Genomic DNA, 20903 nt, shown 5'->3' with positions numbered 1-20903 from the left:
GCCGCAACAGTGAGAGGCCCGCGTACCACAAAAAACAAAACAAAACAAAAAACAAAAAAACAATTAGTGAAGCAGAAAGGCATAGTGTTCTGTACATAGTAATGGAATACAAAAACAGTTTTCTAAGGAATAATTAAAAGCAGAGTTTAAGGACTATTTCTATGTCATTCTCACTGTCCTGCTTAAATTGCCCTCCACCCCATCTCTAGGTGGAATACTTGCTCTCTGAGCTCCCAGGAGCCAGCGTACATTTCTCTATTACAGATAGTACTTATCACAGTGGAGTATGGAGGTTTACCTTTATGACTCTCTTCCTACCAGACCCTTCAAAGCATGCAATATGTTCTGTTTCGTAGCCCTGACATCTACCACAATTCTTAGCATATCAACAATGGTCAATAAATATTTATTATTAAGATATTTTATCTTTGAAAGGGAATCCTAAGAGAGTTAGAAGTTTAGCTGATATAACAAATGTACCCAAGTTCTTATTTGTGATAGACTTGAGTTCCTTCCAATTTAGTCTGCCCAAAGACTAAAATATCATAAATATCTCCCTTTCATTGTCAGAAGACTCTTAGGGGGCAAGTTTGCCTCAGTGACTCTGGTTTTTCACATGCATGGGGGAGTCAGGACAATGTGAGTGACTGTACTTATTGATCACTTACTATGTACTAAGTATGAGAAAGAAAGTGGAAGCAAGAGAGAAAGAAACTGACTTAAGTCACTTATCAGCATTGTGAGGTAGATGTTGAATATGAGAGAAAATATACTGAAAAAAATAAAAGGATTTACTGGACAAGTTAGACATTTTCATGTAATTGAGATTCTAACTAATACACTTTTAAAAACTAAAACAATCACATTTTAAAATATATTTTTGCTATTTGAAAATCTTAAAATCTCAATTTGTTGCTGATTTATACCTCATACCAAAACCTGCTTCAGGTCTATTTCCTTAAGCATCCAATGTATAATATGCATTTTAGATTTTTTTAAAGAGAGGAACAAAATGTTTATGAGTGAAATTACATTAAAGAATCCTATCTCATCTTTTTCATGGTCGCAAATGAGTTTACTCTCAGCCCCTCTCCATTTGAATGTAAATCCTCTAGTTCACCAATTTGTTAATACTTTATATAGTCTCAGAACCCTTACTTCGGACAAAATCTTACTATAATCGTTAAAAACAAAAAATTGCCCCCATGGATCCACTTCCCCAGGCTGCTGCTAGGGCTCAAGATAGAGTTGAGAGCCATTTTCCTAAAGAGCAAGTTGATTCCTGTAAGAAATGAAGCTCTTCGAAAATCTTCAGGTAAATAAATATCAAGCCCAGTCTTATTGACATGTATACGTAAAATAAATAACTGAGAAAAGTTTATTCACTCTAATTAGTTTATTTAAATAACTCCTATATTTCTATGATGATGAAAATAGACATTGGTTCCCTTGTGTCTGTAAAAGGTAAAAATGAGAAAATGAAGCACTGATTGAAAATTAATGCGTTCAATTATCCTTCTTGTTTTGATTCTTCTAATTTTGTTTGATTTCCTGGGATTGTCACTGTGATACAGTCTCACTGTGCTAAAAATACACAAAAACTCAATGTCAGGATACACAAATAGCAACTCTATTGCGAATACTAATGCACGATTTACATTTCACTCTACAGTTTACAAATTCCTTTCACGTGATATTTGATCCTTACCCAATCCTTAGCAGCAAGCACCCCTATTTTCCAGATAAACAAACTAAGGTTCTTCAGTGTGGCTGACCATAAAACAGCCAGTTATAGTAGGCTCAGGATTAAATTTTTAATTCCGAGAAAGACAAGTGCTTTTCTACTCTGTATTGTTAGAGAATAATTTTCAAAAACGTAAAATAATGACCCTCAGAAAAACATAAAATGAACACATGCCAAAGGTTTAATATAACTTGTTAATTAATGAAGTTGCCAGTAAGATGTTAAAACTAGTCCAAAGATCATTTAAGAATCTAGATCTACAGAGGCAATTTAACAGTTTGCTGAGTTAAATACAAAACTGGTTAATGTCCAACATGGCCAAAACCCAAAACATTTGGGGTTATCTGTCTCATCGCCCAAAAAGCATTTAAAACTCCATCAGACAAAAATCTTCAAGTTAACTACTGCTGATACATACTTTAAAAATAGCCCAATAAGTAAAAAGTCAAGCTCAGCTCCATTATGAAAGAATACCCAGTATTCTCTTTTGCTTATTTTTGCTTATTACATTTCAGATAAGTTTTGACAGTATATTATAGATGCTTTACTACAGACAGAAGAAAACTTAAAGACACATTGCCATGAATTTTCAAATAATGGGGAATTGCCTATGAAATGTTGAAAAATTATAGTACAGAGCAAGCTTGGCCTGAAGGCATCAGGAATAGTACCTATTAATTTTCAGTAAGGGAATCAAGAGTGTCTGCCTAAAAGGAAGAATTGCAAATAATGCTAGGCTCGGAAAATAACAGCTACAACCATAAACCAGAAGTTTGTCTTTAAGAATCCATTTTCATTTACTATTTCACAAGGTTTCTGCTCTGTGCTGAGAGAAGAGAGTGCTCAAATAATAAAGTCCCTGCCTGCCCTCCAGGTGGTCCCTGTACAGAGGGGAAAGTAGTTCTTCAGCAGTAATCTGGCTATGGTAATAAACAGTTAAGGTCCTGGGGAAGCGTAGGTGAAGGGCTCCATATGGGAGAAGTGGTGAGGGGATTAGGGAAGCCTCCCTGGAGGAAGTGACCCCTTGCGCACTGGTTTGAAGGAAACATGGAAGTTATCTGGGAGAAGGGAAGGGAGTTCTACGGAGAGGAGATGCATGGTGTGTTAAAGTGTTCAGTGTTATAGAGCAAGGAGTGAGGGTGAGGTGAGAAATAAGAAATGAGGCTGGAGAGGGATCAGGAGAAAGACAAGTTAGGGGCTTCTCTGCTCTGCTGAGAAGATCCCTTCATCCTGCAGGCAAAGGAGCCTATTGTAGGATTTTAAACTGAGAAATACAGTGGGTCTCTGGAGGAAGAATGAAGAATGGACTTAAAGGGGAAGGGAACAGAAACAGGAAGACCAGTTAGGAGACCGATGTGGTTCTAAAATAATGAAGTGATAATGGAGTTAAGAAAAGTGATCCAAGACTGTTATAACAGGTAGGAGAAGATGCTGTGTTTCCTGGGGATGTTCACCTGGCTAGCTCTCTCACAGCTTACTCTGTCTCCGTCTTTGACAACAGAGGAAATGGTTTTCTGCTGCATGGGGTGGCTTAGCTGGAAGAGAACCAATGCCAAGTCTCCCCTGGGAGCCAGCGGAAGGAGGGGGCAGGCTTCCCTGAGATTCCTGTGCAGTCCTGACGGTGCCCTGCCATCATGGACAGCTCTGGCTCCACCCTCACCGCTCTGCTCCCTGCTGCTCCCATCCCTGACCTGAAGCCACAGACATTTCCTTCCTTTCTTCACTTTTTAGTTTTCACACTCTGGGCTCCATCAATGACTTCTGCAAGGAAGCGCTTGTCCATAAAAGAGCCATCCATTTCCACACTGCAGTCAAAGTCACTTTAGCAGCTTTATTCTGCAGTTTCTTCACAATTACCCATTTCTTTCTCAGGGCCAAAACGGTTTAATCGGCTTTGAAATCCAAATGAAACCCCAAGCACTTGCTAGGTACTTCATTTTGGACGTAAGGGAATCCAGGAGAAACATATTCCTTCAGATGAGTAAGAAAGATGGAAAGTCCCTTTCTCCACCCAAATCCATAAGCTCTCTCAGCCTCAGTTCTTCCTCAAACTTTTCTGTCTTGACATCTCCAAGGAAAATGCAACCGCCAGCTTGACTGTTGTTTGTTTTTTGGTTTTCTTTTCTTTCTTCTTCTTCTTTTTTAAATTCTTTTCACGGTACTTATCTAACTCAACAAGAGTTACTCATAGGTCTCTTGACATTCTGAGTTGAGTCGTGCTGAAGCGAAAGCACACAGACCCAGCTGAAATGCAGAAACATCCCATGGGTGCTGAGAACCTCAAAGATGCTTTCTAATTTTGTATCCTTCAAGGCTTGAGACCTTTAATTAAGAAAGGATATAAATATAACAAATGTAGATGAATTCCCTGAAGTTTAAGATAGGGACCCCAAGATTATGCCAGGGATAAAAACTGTGCCTTGAAAATTCTTGATTGACTCCTCTAATGAGAGCCTGAGATTTCTCCCTCATAACCCTGTGCCTGTCTCCTGATTAATTTCCTTCCAGTACTTAATCTTCAGTGCATGACACTTTAACCACTAAGCTTATTATTCTAAAAATAGTATTCTAGCTGTGCCATCTTCGCAGATATACATGTGACGATCTCATTTCTACACCATTTCCTTAGGTGTTTAAATGTTAATATCAGACTTGTACAAAATGTAATAAACAACCATGCTAACAGAGATAAGTAATTTTTCAGCCAGCTCAATTTCCTCACTCCTATATGCAAAAGGACTTTCACAGATTTTTTCTGCTCTGAACCCTCACTGGAACTGATAAATGTTCTTTTATGGGAACAGTGAAGAAAGTCACTATGTTTCCATCTGAGAGCAGGAGTGGCTCTCTAGCTATACAAACTGATCAAGGTAGCTTATGCCTCACCACCTGGGGCTGTGCCTTGTCAGTGAATTTTTATGACAACTTCTAAGATAAAAATAAATTATGGAGGATTTTTATCGAGACTCTAGGTTACGAAATTCATTATGCAGGGGAACAAGGCAAGAGTCAGGCATAAAGACAAAATCAGAGGGAACTATTTAGGTTGGGTAATAAAATGAGATTTATGTCTCAATCCTTTTCTCTCTCTCGGCAGTGTTAGGTGAATGGATACACAGGAAGACATTTCAGTTCACATAAAACCTTTACTAGGAGAAGGAGACATCGTAACACCTCACTGTAGTCTATTGAAAGCACGGCACTTCCAGTCATGAATGTGGTTGCCTCGGTGCATCAGATTTTCCTAAGATTATAATGTGCCGCCTGCTATTACCACCTGCTGGAAATACTGCCCTGCTTCCCAGGCACACTGCTCCCTCCCTCACAAGCAGAAGACTCAAGTGGCCCGAACACAAGATGAGTTTGGCTCCTTGCCAGCGTGCCCAAGAAAACACACATAATCAATAGGAAAAACACATTGACCTTAGATTTTTCCTTCAGCAGTCCTCTAAATAGAAGTCCTTAGCTGACCTTACTTTCCGCCCCCCCAAAATAAAACAAAACAAGAAACAACAAAAAATGTGTAAGTTACACATATAATTTTTGAGGCAGCACTGTTAAATAAATTTCTCAAAAAAACAAATCTCCACGGCTTGTTACAGCACATCCAAAACCTTTTTCTCTTCCTCAACATTGTAACTTTTTAACTCCAGTGGTTCAAGTATGAAACAGAGATCATTTCATAGTCACTTCACAAGTCTGGGAAAGCATGAACAGGTGAATGATATTGTGCTGTCAAGATTTTTTAAATGCTGACTCTAAATAGGTTGCACTGAGCTATTTACACTTTCTTATGTGTTGTGCAAGGTCCCTTGAAATCGCAGCACTTAATTATGTGACAATTACTTTAAGACGGTCAGAAAGTATCACACGCCTCTGCCTTTATCCTCTTACCGACGACAACGAAATAGAGAAAAAGATGGAACATGTGTAAATTGAAAAATCTTTTGGTTGAATATTGCCTAACATAACACATTTGCTGCCACATATCAGTAATGCAACAAATTCATCCGTGTCATCTCAGGACCTCTGGGTCACTCTTCATCCATTCAGGTCTCTGTCCCCAGCTCAGGGTTGCTTCTCTCCCTTTGAGTCCAGCTTTATCCTACAGGTGAGATCCAATGCACACAAGATGGCTCAGTCAATAACTTGGCTTCTTGGTTCCTTGCATTTCCATCTCCAAGGACATTCTCTTTCAGTGTACACAGCCATCCATTTTATGCCCATATTATAGATGCTGACTCCCCCACTTCCAAAATGATAATTGTAGACACCCTGCTCTCTCACCACAGCTTTGTAACTTTCTAGCATTCTTATACATCAGTATAAATAGACTTTTCTTCAAGCTTTCCAAACCACAATCGGATCTTCACTCTCCATCTTTGTCAGTCCCTTACAGGTTTCCTTTTCTTATATCCACGAGAATCCACCACCCACAAAATGCTGCTGACCATATCATCAATTTCCTTTTTCCTATTGCCCTTCTGTCCACCCACTTGGCAAAATCCAGAAAATCCAGTGTCTGCCAAATGAGGCAGATTGTTGCCAACATTAAATAACAGTCACCAGTCTCAACTGGGAGTTCAAAAGGGTCCAGATATTGTGCTGTATTTCTCTGGTTAGCACTCTCTCCAATTCTTCACCGGAGCTATTTCAAGCATTCTGGAACTGAGGAGATGATGCTTGTCTGAGATACAGGTGTTGGGATTACCAGTATAGAGATGGGAAGTGAAGCCATGGTATGCAGCTGCCCAGGGAGAATGTGAGGAGTGAGAAGGAAATGGTCCTCGGAGAGAGTCCTGGGTGACATTAATGTAACAGACGTTCAGAAGAAGAAAACACTGACTTACAGAAGAAACCGACAAGGAACGGCTAAAAGTGGAAAAGAAAACCAAAAAAAAAAAAAAAAAAAAAAATGTGGCATTAGTTTTGTCAAGCACACTGATCATTTCAAGAAGGAGGGGATGGTGAAAATGTCAAACATTGGGCTTCCCTGGTGGCGCAGTCGTTGACAGTCTGCCTGCCAATGCAGGGGACACGGGTTCCTGACCCGGTCCGGGAAGATCCCACATGCCGCGCGCGGAGCGGCTGGGCCTGTGAGCCATGGCCGCTGAGCCTGCGCGTCCGGAGCCTGTGCTCCGCAACGGGAGAGGCCACAACAGTGAGAGGCCCGCGTACCGCAAAAAAAAAAAAGTCAAACATTATTGATTGACCACATAAATACTAAGGACTGACCCTCCAGGCTTAAAGCCAGAGAGGTCATTGAGGACCATGGAGAGGGCATTTCAGTGCGAAAGTGGGTGGAGATGCCAGATTTCATCAGGCTGAAGCCTAAGAAGGGTGTGAGGAGTGGGAGAAGGGCACAATCATTTCTGACAAGAAGTTTGGCCAGGAAGGTAGATTCAGGAATGCTGATTGGAGAGGAGCATGGGCTTGAGATAGAGGGTTGATATTACAAAAAAACCTATCTTTTAAGTAAGAGTGACTGGAAAGTCTGTGGAAACTATCTGAGACTTCCTCTGTGTGGCCATCAAGTCCTGTTTGTTTAAAAAGATCTTACACTGTAAATCCCCCCATCGTTTGCCATTGCTCTACATGCATATGCTCAAACTCTTTAAAGTGGCTTAAAGCCCCTTGCTACCCTGGCACCAACCTAGCTCTCTCCTGGCGAGTCACCGCTCTTCCCAGACACTTGCTGCAGCTGCACAGAATGCCTCCAAGTTCCTGGGGTGTTTGTCCCTCTCTCACCTCTGCGGTTTTGGATACAAAGTTCCATCTTCCAGGAACTCTATTGCCACTATTTTCCTGGCCAACACATACCTGCCTCTCACTGTGCAACTGCTTCCTCAAAGGAAGCCTTTCTCGTTTCCAAAATCAAGGTCAAAGACCCTGCCTCCACACTCCCGAAGCATCCTGCACTTCTCTGTCACGCCTTCTTTCACACATTACCCTACAGCTGTGTCTGCCTGTCTCTTTCACTGCATGTTTGAACTCCATGAGAACAGAGACCTTATCTGCCCTATTACCATTATATCTCCAGAACCTAGTACATTGCTTGGCGTAGAGTTGCTCAATAAAATCACATTCCCAAAATGACAAACTGACGCAGTTTAAAGAAAAGTTAAAGCATTTGCTTAATCGTATGAGAATTTTATTCAATATTAACCGAGATGCTTGAAGAGTATTTTATCTTTTACTACTCTGGCTTAAACATTTTCAATGACTTCTAATATGTCTTACCTTACTTTAATTATTTTTTATAACACATTTCATATTCTAACATACTATATAATTTATTTATTCATCATGCTGACAATCAGAGCTCCTTCTTTAGAACGTAAGCTTCCTAAGGGCAGAGACCCTTTTTGTTTTGCTTTTTGGTGCATCCCCACATAACCATGCCTTGGAACATGAACAAATAAAGGAATGAATGAAATGTTTCTACGTGTTCTTTTCATTAATTAGGAATCTTATAAGATTTTTACCCTATGTCTGAAAGTAGGTAAAATAACTTACATATTCAAATATGTTGCAACCTAACTCACTTCTATTTAAAATAAATTCATTCCACTACGCTAAGTGAAATGTCAGACAAAGATAAATATTGTCTGATATTACTTATATGTGGAATCTAAAAATACAACAAACTAGTGAATATAACATAAAAGCAGCAGACTCACAGATATAGAGGACAAACTAGTGTTTATCAGTGAGGGGAAGCAATATAGGAGTGGGGGACTGGGAGGTACAAACTACTGGGTATAAGATAGGCTCAGGGATGTATTGTACAACACAGGGAATATAGCTGATATTTTGTAATAACTGTAAATGGAAAGTAAACTTTAAAAAATTTTTTAAAAAATTTTAAAAAGAACTAGCAAAAAATAAAAGTAAGTAAATAAAATAAATTCAGTCCACCCAAAAGTAGCAGAGCTAATTCTTCCAGTAATTACATTTGAGAATATTGGGGGCCAAAGACTTAGCACTAATTTTTTCAGTAGCCAAAGTGGGAAACCTGCAGTATTACATCATTTTTATTTCTCTGATAACAAAAAGGGTAGAACTTTCATCTGCAGAGTCAAAACTGCTCTTGCAACTGTTCTCATATAGGAATTTATGGCAATACTCCTTGTATAAAGTACACAGAGTCTTACAATGGATAATATCAAAAAATTACATTTTTTCACCAAAGGCATAAATAAAATGGCAAGGGGACAATTCTCACATCAACAGAGGGCACACCATTTCATAACTCAGCAAAGGCATTTTTGTAAAAGTCTGATGAAATAGTCTAGACACTCTGCTTTTAATAGTCTAAAAATATAAAGACAATATTTGTTGATTAAAATGAGAACAGAGGCAAATTAACATTCTATTGTAGAAGTTTAAGAACAAATTTTAAAACATAGATGGCTTACACTTAAAAAAATAATTTTAACATATTGAGAAAGCTGTACCTCTTTATTGTTCAAAATTTGAGAAGTAAAATAATGTACACATGCAAATCACCCAAAATCCTGCCACTCCAAGAGAACTTGCTGTGGTATATACACTTCCATATCAATCCAACACACACACACACACACACACACACACACACACACACACACACATATTCCCAGTTAGCTATGTGTAAAGTGAAATTATAGCTCTCCCTGAAGTTTATGAATTCATCTTATATTACATAATTATATGTATTTTATATTTTAACTGAAATAAGATCTAAATATTCACAATATCTTTTAATCTGGTTTTCTGCCTAATTATAAATACACTATGACCACCATTCACTTCAGGCCAGAGGGCATGTTTTTTTATGCATAGTGTATAATATACAGTTGACCCTTGAACAACATGAGTTTGAACTGTGCAGGTCCACTTATAAGCAGATTTTTTTTCAATAAATAAGTACTACAGTACCACATGATTCACAGTTGGTTGAATCCATGAATGTGGAACCACAGATGTGAAGGAACTGTGGATATGGAGGGCTGACTATAGTTATACTTGGATTTTCAACTGCACGGAGGGTTAGCACCCATAACCCCCATGTTGTTCAATACATTATATAAAATATATAGTTTAACTTTCTCACACTTCATTACTAGTGAGTCACTGTGACCTCAAAATTCTACACTATACAGCATAGAACAATATAATGTGAGCCTGAAAATGTTTTAGATTTGTTTAATCCAACTGACCCCTCCATTCAAAGAAGTAAAGAAGCAGCCATAGGTCTTTGATATTACTTTATATTTTCAGCACAGATTGTCACTCACCAAAATATTTTACCTGCAAAATACATCTTTGAATAGCTAAATAAGTTTATATGTTGACCAATATGGTCTAATGTTAAAAATAAACCCTAAAGGAGAATGCTAACTTTAAGCAGAATGCTAATCTCTTTGGGATAACTAGGTATTTTTACCTATCCAATATCCTTTGTATATCCAATGTGCTATTACATCGAACTATGGTGGAAATTTTAAAGCCACAGCTCTAATTTGGCACAAAAACATTATGTCAGTCTATATGCATTTTTCCAAAGTCATGATCCAAGATCATGCAGTAGCAGACCCAGGTCTCTGAATTGTTTACCAAGTTGTTTCAATAAAAGGTTTTAAAAGAGCAGCGGTAAGATGCTGTTTGATTTATACAATTTGAAATCATATTTTATGAGACTATGTCTGCCTGCTAAGATTTTCGCAGCAGTATTTAGCGACAGGTTTACAAATATATATACTATATTATATAATAAGAAATAATAAATTAACTAAAACATTAAAATATTGAGGCTTTACAATCTGGCCACACAGATGACTCTTATCTGTTGTGCCAATGTTAATGATGATTTGATGAACACTGAAATATCCTTGAGGTATTCTGATAATTTCATCAATAAGATGAAAGAGGGATGTCAGTGATTAACATAACTGTGTCTGAATCTAAATCATTCTTCATACAAAAGATTACTTTGAGAAATCCTAGCTCTGTAATTTAGGCTACTGAGGGAAATGTAGCATGTATTTCTAAACAATGTCTAATAAAATGATTGGTCTGTCCATCTGAGATAATAAAGCACCTTAGTCTTATAGATGAGATTGGCTTTGATTTATATGAATTTTGAAGGAATTAATTAGAGCCAATGGTTTAGCAACAAAAGAGATCATTCCTAATACTAGTCAGCTCAGGTGGCCATAACAAAATACAATAAATTGCATGGCTTAGAAAACAGAAATTTATTTTCTCACAGTTTGGGGGCTGAGATCCAAGATCAGGATTCCAACATGGTCAGGTTTTGGTGAGAATTCTCTTCCTGGCTAGCAGAAGCTGTGCCCTTACCTGGCCTTTCCTAGGGGAGTGCAAGTAAAGAAAGAGAGAGAAGAAAGAAATCTTTTCTTCTTCTTCTTTTTATAAGGCCACCAATTGTATTAGATTAGCACCCCATCCTTATGACCTCATTTAACCTTAATTACCTCCTGAAAAACTCTTTCTCCAAATACCATCACATTGGGAATTAGGGCTTTCACATACGAATTTTGAGGGAAGAAATTCCGTCCATAGCATTCTTCAAAACAGTCTTTGATGATTCCAGTGGAAAGAAATTTTCTTACAGTGTTTAAATTTTTATTTTGGTAAAACAGAATTGTTGGGTAAATGAAGTTACTAGCTCTCTAGGTGGAAAACATTTCTAGCACCTAAGAAATATGGAGGTTATTTTAGGGGCTAAACTTTTGCACCTAATATTGGTTGAAAGGGATAGAGATTTGATTTTCAATAATTCTTCTTAGCATTCACCCCATTTATTTAACAGATATTTGTTGAGTTCCAAAAATGTGCCAAGCATTGTCCCATGCTTTTAGTATGTTTCCTAAACAAAGCAGACATAAACCTCTGCCCTAATTTAGCTTACTTTCTAGGATAGGGCAATAAATGATTAATAAACATAAAAAATAATTATTTTATTAGTACATTAGAAGGTAAGTACTATAGAAAAAATAGAGCAGGGTAAGAAGAGAGGATGTTTGGGGGTATAATTTTAAATAGAGTGGTCAGGGCATGACTTTTTTAGAATTTGACAGTTGTATAATGTTTAAAGAATACGAGGGAGTTACACATGTGGAGATATGGAAAACTATCCTTCAAGGCAGAGGGAACCACAGTGCAAAGGTCCTAAAACATCAGCCACTCTGTCATATAAGGTAAAGAGGTTATGACAGAAATCGAGAATGGTGGCCTAGCCCAGGATACCAGCTGTGGAAATAGTTCCAAGTGGTTGGGTTCTAGATCTATTTAGTAAATAAAGCAAACAGAATTTGCCAAAGAATTGGATGTGGGATGCTGCGGAAAGAAATTATTAAAGATGAACTCAAGCTTTTGGGTCTCAGCAACAGTGGCAATGGAATATTCAACTGAAGCAGGGGTGAAGCAGGTCTTGGGAAGAAGAACACAAGTCAATATGATATGATATAAAAAACAATAAATCCAAATCACACTCAGTTAAATTTAAAGTCAAAGCAAAAAGATAGCCACCAATTAAAATTTATTAGAAGACTCTTTGAAGAAAAAAATTTAGAAGAATGGATACTTAATAAACCTTTATGACTCCAAAGATTTATTACCATATTTTGCTGAATCTAAGCCAGGCTTGATTTCAGATACACTATTTTATTTACCACTATGATAGGAAAAATTTTGACAAATTATTGTCAAACATTGATTGTGAGAATACCAATTTTAAAATATGATATTGTAATAAGTATGATGATGTGATATTAGTAATTGAGTACAGTGTTAGATGTCTATAATACAAAAAGGAATAAAATATGGCCCTTGAAGATCTGAGGTATTTTCCATGTTTGTTTGATGGATTGACTGACTATATTTTCTGAATAAGTATGCTAACAGGTTTGGGATATCTGTATGGAGTTCTGATACCTTTGTCAGACCAAAAGAAATGTTACTATATGCAATTACATTAAAACTGCATTATTTGAAAAACTGGTTCCAGAATTTTTCGTAAGATGGAAACTCTGTAGAGAAAAGACCTTGATAAACCTCTAAGGTAGAAGGTGAATACTGAGTGTGTGGATATCATCAAGGGCCAAAGCAATGCAAGGCAATACAACTTGAGAGCAGGAACAAATTTGTTTTCCTCCAGCGAGAGAGAGACAGAGTGGGGGTGGGGGGAGGGAGAGAGAGAGAGAGAGAGGAGAGAAGGAAGAGGGAACAGAAGGGATGGCTGGAGACTGTGGAGAGGGAATTGTTAGAGGAAATCCCCATGTGTTAGGGGAGTGGCTATGGTAGGCAGAATAATGCCCCCCACCTCCACTCCAAAAAGATATCCAAGCCCTAATCCCAGTAATCTATGAGTGTTAGATTACATGGTAAAAGGGGATTAAAGTTGCAAATGGAATTAAGGTTGCTAATCAGCTGATCTTGAGATGGAGATATTATCCTTGATTATCCAGGTAGGCCCAATATAATCATAAGGGCCCTTAAATACGAAAGAGGGTGGTAGTAGAGTCAGTGTCAGAGTGATACCATTTGAGAAAGACTTGACTGGCCATTGCTGGCTTTGAAGATGGAAGTGGGCCATTGGCCAAAACATATAGGCAGCTTCTAAAAGCAAGAAAGGACAAGAAAACAGATTCTCACTTACAGTTTCCAGAAAAGAATGCAGCCCTGCTAGCACTTTCATCTTAGCCCGGTGAGACCCATTTTGTACTTCTGATCTCCAGGACTATGAGATAATACATTGTGTTGTATTGAGTTGCTAAGTTTGCAGTAATTTGTTGCATCGGCAATAGGAAATCAGTACAGTGGCCAAATGGCATCTAATGACAGTGATGGCCCTTCTCTCCCTATATGTGTGTGTCATCCATTCCCACCATTGAGATATAGAGTTTTTTCCTCCATACACTTAAATCTAGGTTAGCCTGCAGTTCTTTGATGGATAGATCATGGCAAAAGTGACACTATGCTAGCTCTAGCCTTAGATTTTTAGAGGGATTGGCAGATTCCACCTGGTTCTCTTCCAATGTTCTCTCTTGGAAGACTCCCTCTCAGAACCTAGTCACAAGCTGTGAAAAGTTCAAGCCATGTGAGAGCCACTCATAGATGTTCCCAGACAACAGCCAGCACCAATGGTTTGCCAGGTGAGTGAGCCACCTTAAATATCCAGGCCAGTTGAGGCTCTAGATAACACACCTTAGCTGATATCTCATTGCAACCACATGAAAGACCCCAAGCATGAACCTCCCAGCTGATCCCAGTCAACACAGAGAACTGTGAGAAATAATAAATCTTATTTTCAGCCACTAAGTTTTGAGGTAGTCAACAGGAACAGATGCTTATTGTTCAATTTGAAGTTGTTTATATTGCTACGATATAGTTTTCATCCAGTTCCCCACAAATAAATGTTCAGAAATATCTACTCTGCATGTGTATATTTGTGAGTGTATGTGTGTGTGTTTTAGGTATGAGGAGTATGATTAGTGGAAATGTGAAAATTGTGGAAGGGGCTGAATTTCACATCCACATTAGAGGGAAACATAAAATCACATATGGAAACAGAGTAGTGGTAACCATGAAAACACAAGCTCACTGGGAAATTTCCTAGAAACATGTAATTATTTACATGTTCAGTACTGGGGACTTGAGCCACTCTCAAATAGCAGGGAGACATCACCTAACATAAAATGTATCCATTTTTTTAAAATAAGAGGCAAAGATAAATTTGATTTGTCTATCTACAACTCTGTCTTACCAACATAACTTCTGAACCTAAAACTATGCCTATCACATGATAGGCGCTCAGAAATGTTTGTTGGTTGTTCAGCACAGAATTAAGAAAGAAGATAATGTAAAGAACTTTTCCATTCTTAAGTCTCCATAAACTGACAACAGAATTTGAGATACTCCTACTTAACCTTTTCCTCCATATCCCTAAATATCACCACTTCAAGAATGAGACTAAAAGAAGATGTGGCACATATATACAATGGAATATTACTTAGCCATAAAAAGAAACGAAACTGAATTATCTGTAGTGAGGTGGATGGACCTAGAGTTTGTCATACAGAGTGAAGTCAGTCAGAAAGAGAAAAACAAATACCATATGCTAACACATATATATGGAATCTAAAAGAAAAGAAAATGGTTCTGAAGAAACTAGGGGCAGGACAGGAATAAAGACACAGATGTAGAGAATGGATTTGAGGACACGGGGAGGGGGAAGGGTAAGCTGGGACGAAGTGAAAGAGTGGCACTGACATATATACTATCAAATACTATCAAATGTAAAATAGATAGCTAGTGGGAAGCAGCCACATAGTACAGAGAGATCAGCTCTAGGTTCTTTGTGTCCACCTAGAGGGGTGGGAAAGGGAGGGTGGGAGGGAGATGCAAGAGGGAGGGGATATGGGGATATATGTATATGTATAGCTGATTCACTTTGTTATAAAGCAGAAACTAACACACCATTGTAAAGCAATTATACTCCAATAAATATGTTAAAAAAGAATAACAAAAGAATGAGACTAGGCAACAGAATAACAGTGTGGGTGGGAAACATAACCTACCAATGATCTGTAAGTAAAGGCAAAGAATACAGAGGCTGATGATTAAATAGTCAATATATTGGCACCACTGTTTAAAATATACACTTATATCAATTTTCTTCTAAATTTATTAACAAAACTGCCATTTCTCCTAAAAGAGTACAATGATAAAGTAATTTTAGAGGGTGTTTTAGTATTTAGTTCAGGCAAATACCCTAGAGATAGTGCATTCAGATTTTTTAGATTTAGTATTGACAGAACTATATTGTCATTCAAAGTTTCCAGAATTAGCAGCTAATTGTTATTTTTTTAGATACACACACATGCACACATACATACTATTTATTTATCCCTTTCTCTGTCCAAAATAGATTTGAGACCATTGACAACATTATTTCATTGATAATAAAATACAGAACCGAGAGCAATAAGAGGAACCAAATAAATTTCCTATCAAATCTGGTGAACAGACATTGAGGGGTTGAACCTCAAATTTGCTTCAGAGTTTTCTATCCTAACAGTCAGGAGAAGATGATATATTAGATCTCATTATCAGAAAGGGCTGTGAGGATATACTCTAAGACTCTCAAATTGATTCCAAATAGCTAAGGAACTGTTGTATAATGTATTTGATACAGTCTATATATTATGGATTTGTAAGAAGGTGAATCAATACTAAAATGAATAGGTTCACCATGGATGGTGCATTCAATACAAAGACTTTGGTCTAGGCTGAAGATAAATAGACATGAGGAGTGGTCTTCACACAGCAAATTTGATTTAGCAAAGCATGTGGCATAGAGATACGTGTTAGAAATGTTGGTACACCAGGTGAGTCTAATGGCAAAGAAAGTTCTGCAGTAAATTCTATTCTGTTGAACAAATTTTGTTAAGGATATTGATAAAATTTGAAAATCATATATAACTAGAATATCAGTTATATCTTACACAAAATAATCAGGATTAACAATTAAAAAAAGATTTTAGCACATTGAACTCGTGGGCTATCTTTGTTTGAGGGACTTGGTAATGGCCATGTAGGTGTCCTCCACTCAAATGCAGAGGTCAGGAGAAGGACAAGGAGGATTGAGATCCACATGGAACCATCTGCCCCTCCATCCAACATAAGGCGATAGTTCACTGGGTCCCAAGAATATATGTCAACTAATACTGCCACATGCAGCCAGAGAGAGAAGAGAAAAGGAACGAGACCTCAGAGCTCTAGAGGAGGTGTCTACATGGGTAGAAGAAAAGAGTTCAAGAGAGGGTGAACTTTGTGCTTTTTAAAGTACAAAGACTGTATCCACTAATAACTGCAGACTAAATAATGTCTTTTTTTTTTTTTTGCGGTACGCGGGCCTCTCACTGTTGTGGCCTCTCCCGTTGTGGAGCACAGGCTCCGGACGCGCAGGCTCAGCGGCCATGGCTCACGGGCCCAGCCGCTCCGCGGCATGTGGGATCTTCCCGGACCGGGGCACGAACCCGTGTCCCCTGCATCGGCAGGCAGACTCTCAACCACTGCGCCACCAGGGAAGCCCACTAAATAATGTCTTAGTGCTGAACAGGCAGATTGAAAATGTTCCCCTCCATTGTGAGAAGGCTTAAAGAGGGTGATTAGAAGTGGCCCTAGGGGAGGGAGAAGGGTGTTCTTGCATTTTCCTATTAACCCACTGAACACAGTAAATACGTTTTATGATTAAGGAGGGATATGGCTCACTATTTCCAGGAAGGAGCCCATGAGTGTGTCTGGGGAGACCCGGTCCTACTTTACTGCAGCCATTTCTCAACACCTACACTGCTCTTTTGTCCTTTTGAGGTTATTGAAATGGGTGGTCCAGCTGTGGTGATGGACCAAATGTCAAAAGGGAAACCTTTTACGGTATTAACATAAATCCAATACAGAGTGAACAGGGTGTTGAAAGGTCATAAACACATTTTACCTGAAGAATAGTTGAGATAATAACTGAAGATGTTAAATCTATGGAAAAGAAGGTGCATAGAGACCAAGAAAATCCTATAATATTTAATCAATTGTCAAGTAAAAGGCAGATTCGATGTGTTCTATAAGATCCCAGAGGGTCAAACTAGGTCTTCCTGATAAAGGTCATAAGAAAACAAACTTTTACTTTGTGAAATGTAACAGTGCTGTAATGATTTAATCACTTGCTTAGGAGATTTGCCATAGTATCAGTCACTACAGGAAGTGCTAGGACACAGCAATGCTGAAGACAAAACTCCTGTCCTACCAGCACATTCTGACGGGGGAGACAAGCAAATAAGGAAAGTATAAGTAGTTATTATTGTTTAAAAGGATGTGATCAGGGAGATGTGAGAACCTGTAACTGAAAGAGACCTTTCTTAGTTAGGAGAGCCAGGGAAGGTTTCACTGAGGACAGGATAGAATCAGCCAGCCATCAGAAGAGCTAGGGGAGGTCAGAACAGTAAGGATACAGGGCCAGAAGCATGAAGAGCTTGTCTTGCCCAAGGCACAGAGAGAAGTACCATGTAGCTCAAGCAGAGTGAACGAAGGGTAAGGATGGTGACAGATGAAGTCAGAGAGGACGGCAGGAGCCAGATCCTGCAGGACCTTGTGGGCTATGATGAGGATTCTGAATTTTATCCCAAGAGTATTGGGATGCCTCTGATGAGCTTCAAGCAGAGGAGTGAAATAATCAGAATGTGTAAGAGGAAGAGAATTACAGAAGACCAGCAGGAAAATTGGAGACCATAAATAATCGTAAATGACTTTCTTGTCTAGACATAAAAGGAAAAGAATGAATGAAGATAACAGAGTCAGTAGGAAACAGAAGAGAAACATGGCAGCCATCCACAAAAATAATTGAGTTAATTCCCACCTGGTGGAACAGAAAAGGGTTCTGTGACATGAAGACAAAAGAAAGAGCCAGGGAGACCAATGAGTGATAACTGCAGGGCACATGAAAGGGGGCTGAGGAGCAAGAAATTTTCTGGGGTGAAATAGGAAACCTTTTCATTCAGCTCTATCACTGAGGCATCCTGGTGAGAGAGGCTCAGCTCTGGGGAAGGGATGAACTACTGTTTATCCCAAAGAAGAAACAGCCAACACTGTGCTGGGAAGAGAGGATTGTCTATTTGTTCAGCTGTGCCCTAGAAACATTGGGAGCCCGAGCAGTGAATCCAGAGTATTCCAGTGGTTCATGCCTGACCAGAAAAGAAATAAAACATTGAGAGTTGTTACTTCTGAGGCCAAGCTGACTGTAGGAGGTGGGAGTGGTATGTTATGGACTGAATGTTTGTGTCTCCCAAAATTCATATGTTAAGACCTTAACCCCCAAAGTGATGGTATTTTGAAATGGGGCCTTTGGGAGGTAATTAGGGTTAGATGAGGTCTTTAGGAAGTAAAGGATTAGTGCCTTTATAAGAAGAGACACCAGAGAACTTGTTCTTTCTCTCTCCATGCTCGCACAAAGATGAGGTCACGTGAGTGCACAGCAAGAAGGCAGCCATCTGTAACCCAAGGACAGATCTCTCACCAGAAACCAACCCCACCAGCACCCTGATCTCAGACTTCCAGCCTCTACAACTATGAGAAAAAAAAATTTCTGTCGTTTAAGCCATCTTCCCTAAGGGCCATCCTTTGGACCTCACAGTCTTTGATTTCTTTATGTGGTTGATGGATAATTCTAACTCACTTTGGATGCAGAATGTGGTTCCTAAAGCATATTTTTTTTTTACTGGAGGTTCAGTATTGATGTTGGCCCCAGTATCGATAGGAGTTGATAGGAATAAATATTTCTATTTTCTGTATAAAGCAATTTAGGCTAGCAGAGTGGAAATAAAATGAACTGGATGGAGTTTATGGCATTGGAAATTTCAGTGAAAAAGCATAAAGGGGGCCAACTAGATTCAGAAAGCCAGAGGGTTCACATATCTCATAGAATTGTAAGAAATAATCCTTAAGTTTCCAGGACAGGAAAAGGGTGATAAGAGGAGAGCCAAAATACTTGTCTTTCCCTAGGACTTATGCAAATGAGCACAGCTCTTGTATGACTCCTGATGATCCAGAAGGTAGCCTAAGAGTCAGTCTAAGTGGCTGAAACTTCCCAGGTACTGGTGATGTTAGAACATCAATGAGCCAGAGGAAGTATGAGACATAGAGACTGCCAACTATGACATCCTAGCTGGAGAGTTACAGTGAATTTTATGTATCAATTATGTTGTAACAAGATAGAGGGACAGATCATGTAACCAGCAGTGTCTCTCATCTATCTGGCTGATGTGCTTTGTTTGGGTAGCAGTCTGTGGGTGATGGGATAAGGGCATGAAACTTAAGGATCTCGAGGGTTTCCTCATCCACGTGAGAACTGCAGTTGCCTCAGCATCCCATGCCTCACTCTATATGTACAAGTACATTAACACTACAAGAGCTGTATGAGGTAGGTTGAATTATCGATATTATCCCCATTTTACATATGAGAGGAGACTGCTGCTCTTAACTTCTGCCTTGGACTGACTGCCTCTGGGTTGTCACAAGTTTCAAGGAGATTCCTAGAAGTGAAACTCTTTCATGTACTTTATGGTACTCCGGATTCTTGTAGAAAGCATCTGCCTGGCAGTTTGGGGCTACCTGACAGAGAGTAGTTCCAAAAACCAGAGATCCAAAGAATGATACTCAACACCCCTCCAAGGAAAGTAAGCATCTAGGCTGCTAAAGTCAAGCTGGGCTATGGCAATGGAGAGAGACAGGAAAAGGCTTACTTGCTAGCTGTGAAACCAAGGACGGTGATTGATCCGGGGGGTGGCATCTGTGGGCAAGTTCAAAACGAGGGCAAAGGTTTTGTTCAGTAAAACAAATGTCAGGGAGCAAGACCACCATTACATCCTTCTCTAAGTAAAATTCCCCTGAAAATTCTAGCTTTTCGATTTAGTCTCAGACTCAGGGGTTTTTTGGGGCATAGGGAGGTGAGGCCTGTGGGAAGCCATTCTCAGCAAGATACTGAAATGATCTCTTGGGGAAGGTGAAATCCAGTGGCAACTTTCTGTGTAGAAATTCTCTACAACATTTTTGAGGTTCTGTCTTTCACTGTGCCGTTCCCTAAGGACTTCTGTTCCATAAAAACTATAGATTTGCTTTGTTTTGATTTGCTTTGCTGGCTTCTTCCTAAACTTTCTCTGGTAATAAATATCTGTCAATTAAAATGAACTGAATGAAATTGAATTAAAGAGTGAGATTGGAGGAGCAGAGTTCTTTATTTTCCACATGAGAGAGGAGACCGAGATTACTTTATTCAGGTCTCTTGGAAAGACAGCTGTATACATGAGTTTCTAGTATCCTCAGTGACACACCACATCATACCTTACCCTGGGCAATGCAGCAAAGGATTGTCAGCAGTATCCTCAAAATCCCTCCCCTACAGACACATACACTTGGAGATTCACTCTTATCATCCACTCCTCCCTACTCATAGCATCGTGATCTCAGGGCTTTGGGGGAAAAAAATTAAAGTATCTATCTCTTCATTAAGTTCCTTTCAAAATGCTTAGGGACCAGTGACAGAAGGAAACAGCTCTGTTAATGGTTCCCTTGGAACTTCTTTTTGATCTAAACTGTCCTCTTA

This window comes from Grampus griseus (assembly GCF_964374135.1).
Source record: "Grampus griseus genome assembly, chromosome: 13".
Taxonomy (NCBI): domain Eukaryota; kingdom Metazoa; phylum Chordata; class Mammalia; order Artiodactyla; family Delphinidae; genus Grampus; species Grampus griseus.
This window is presented reverse-complemented; position numbering follows the sequence as displayed.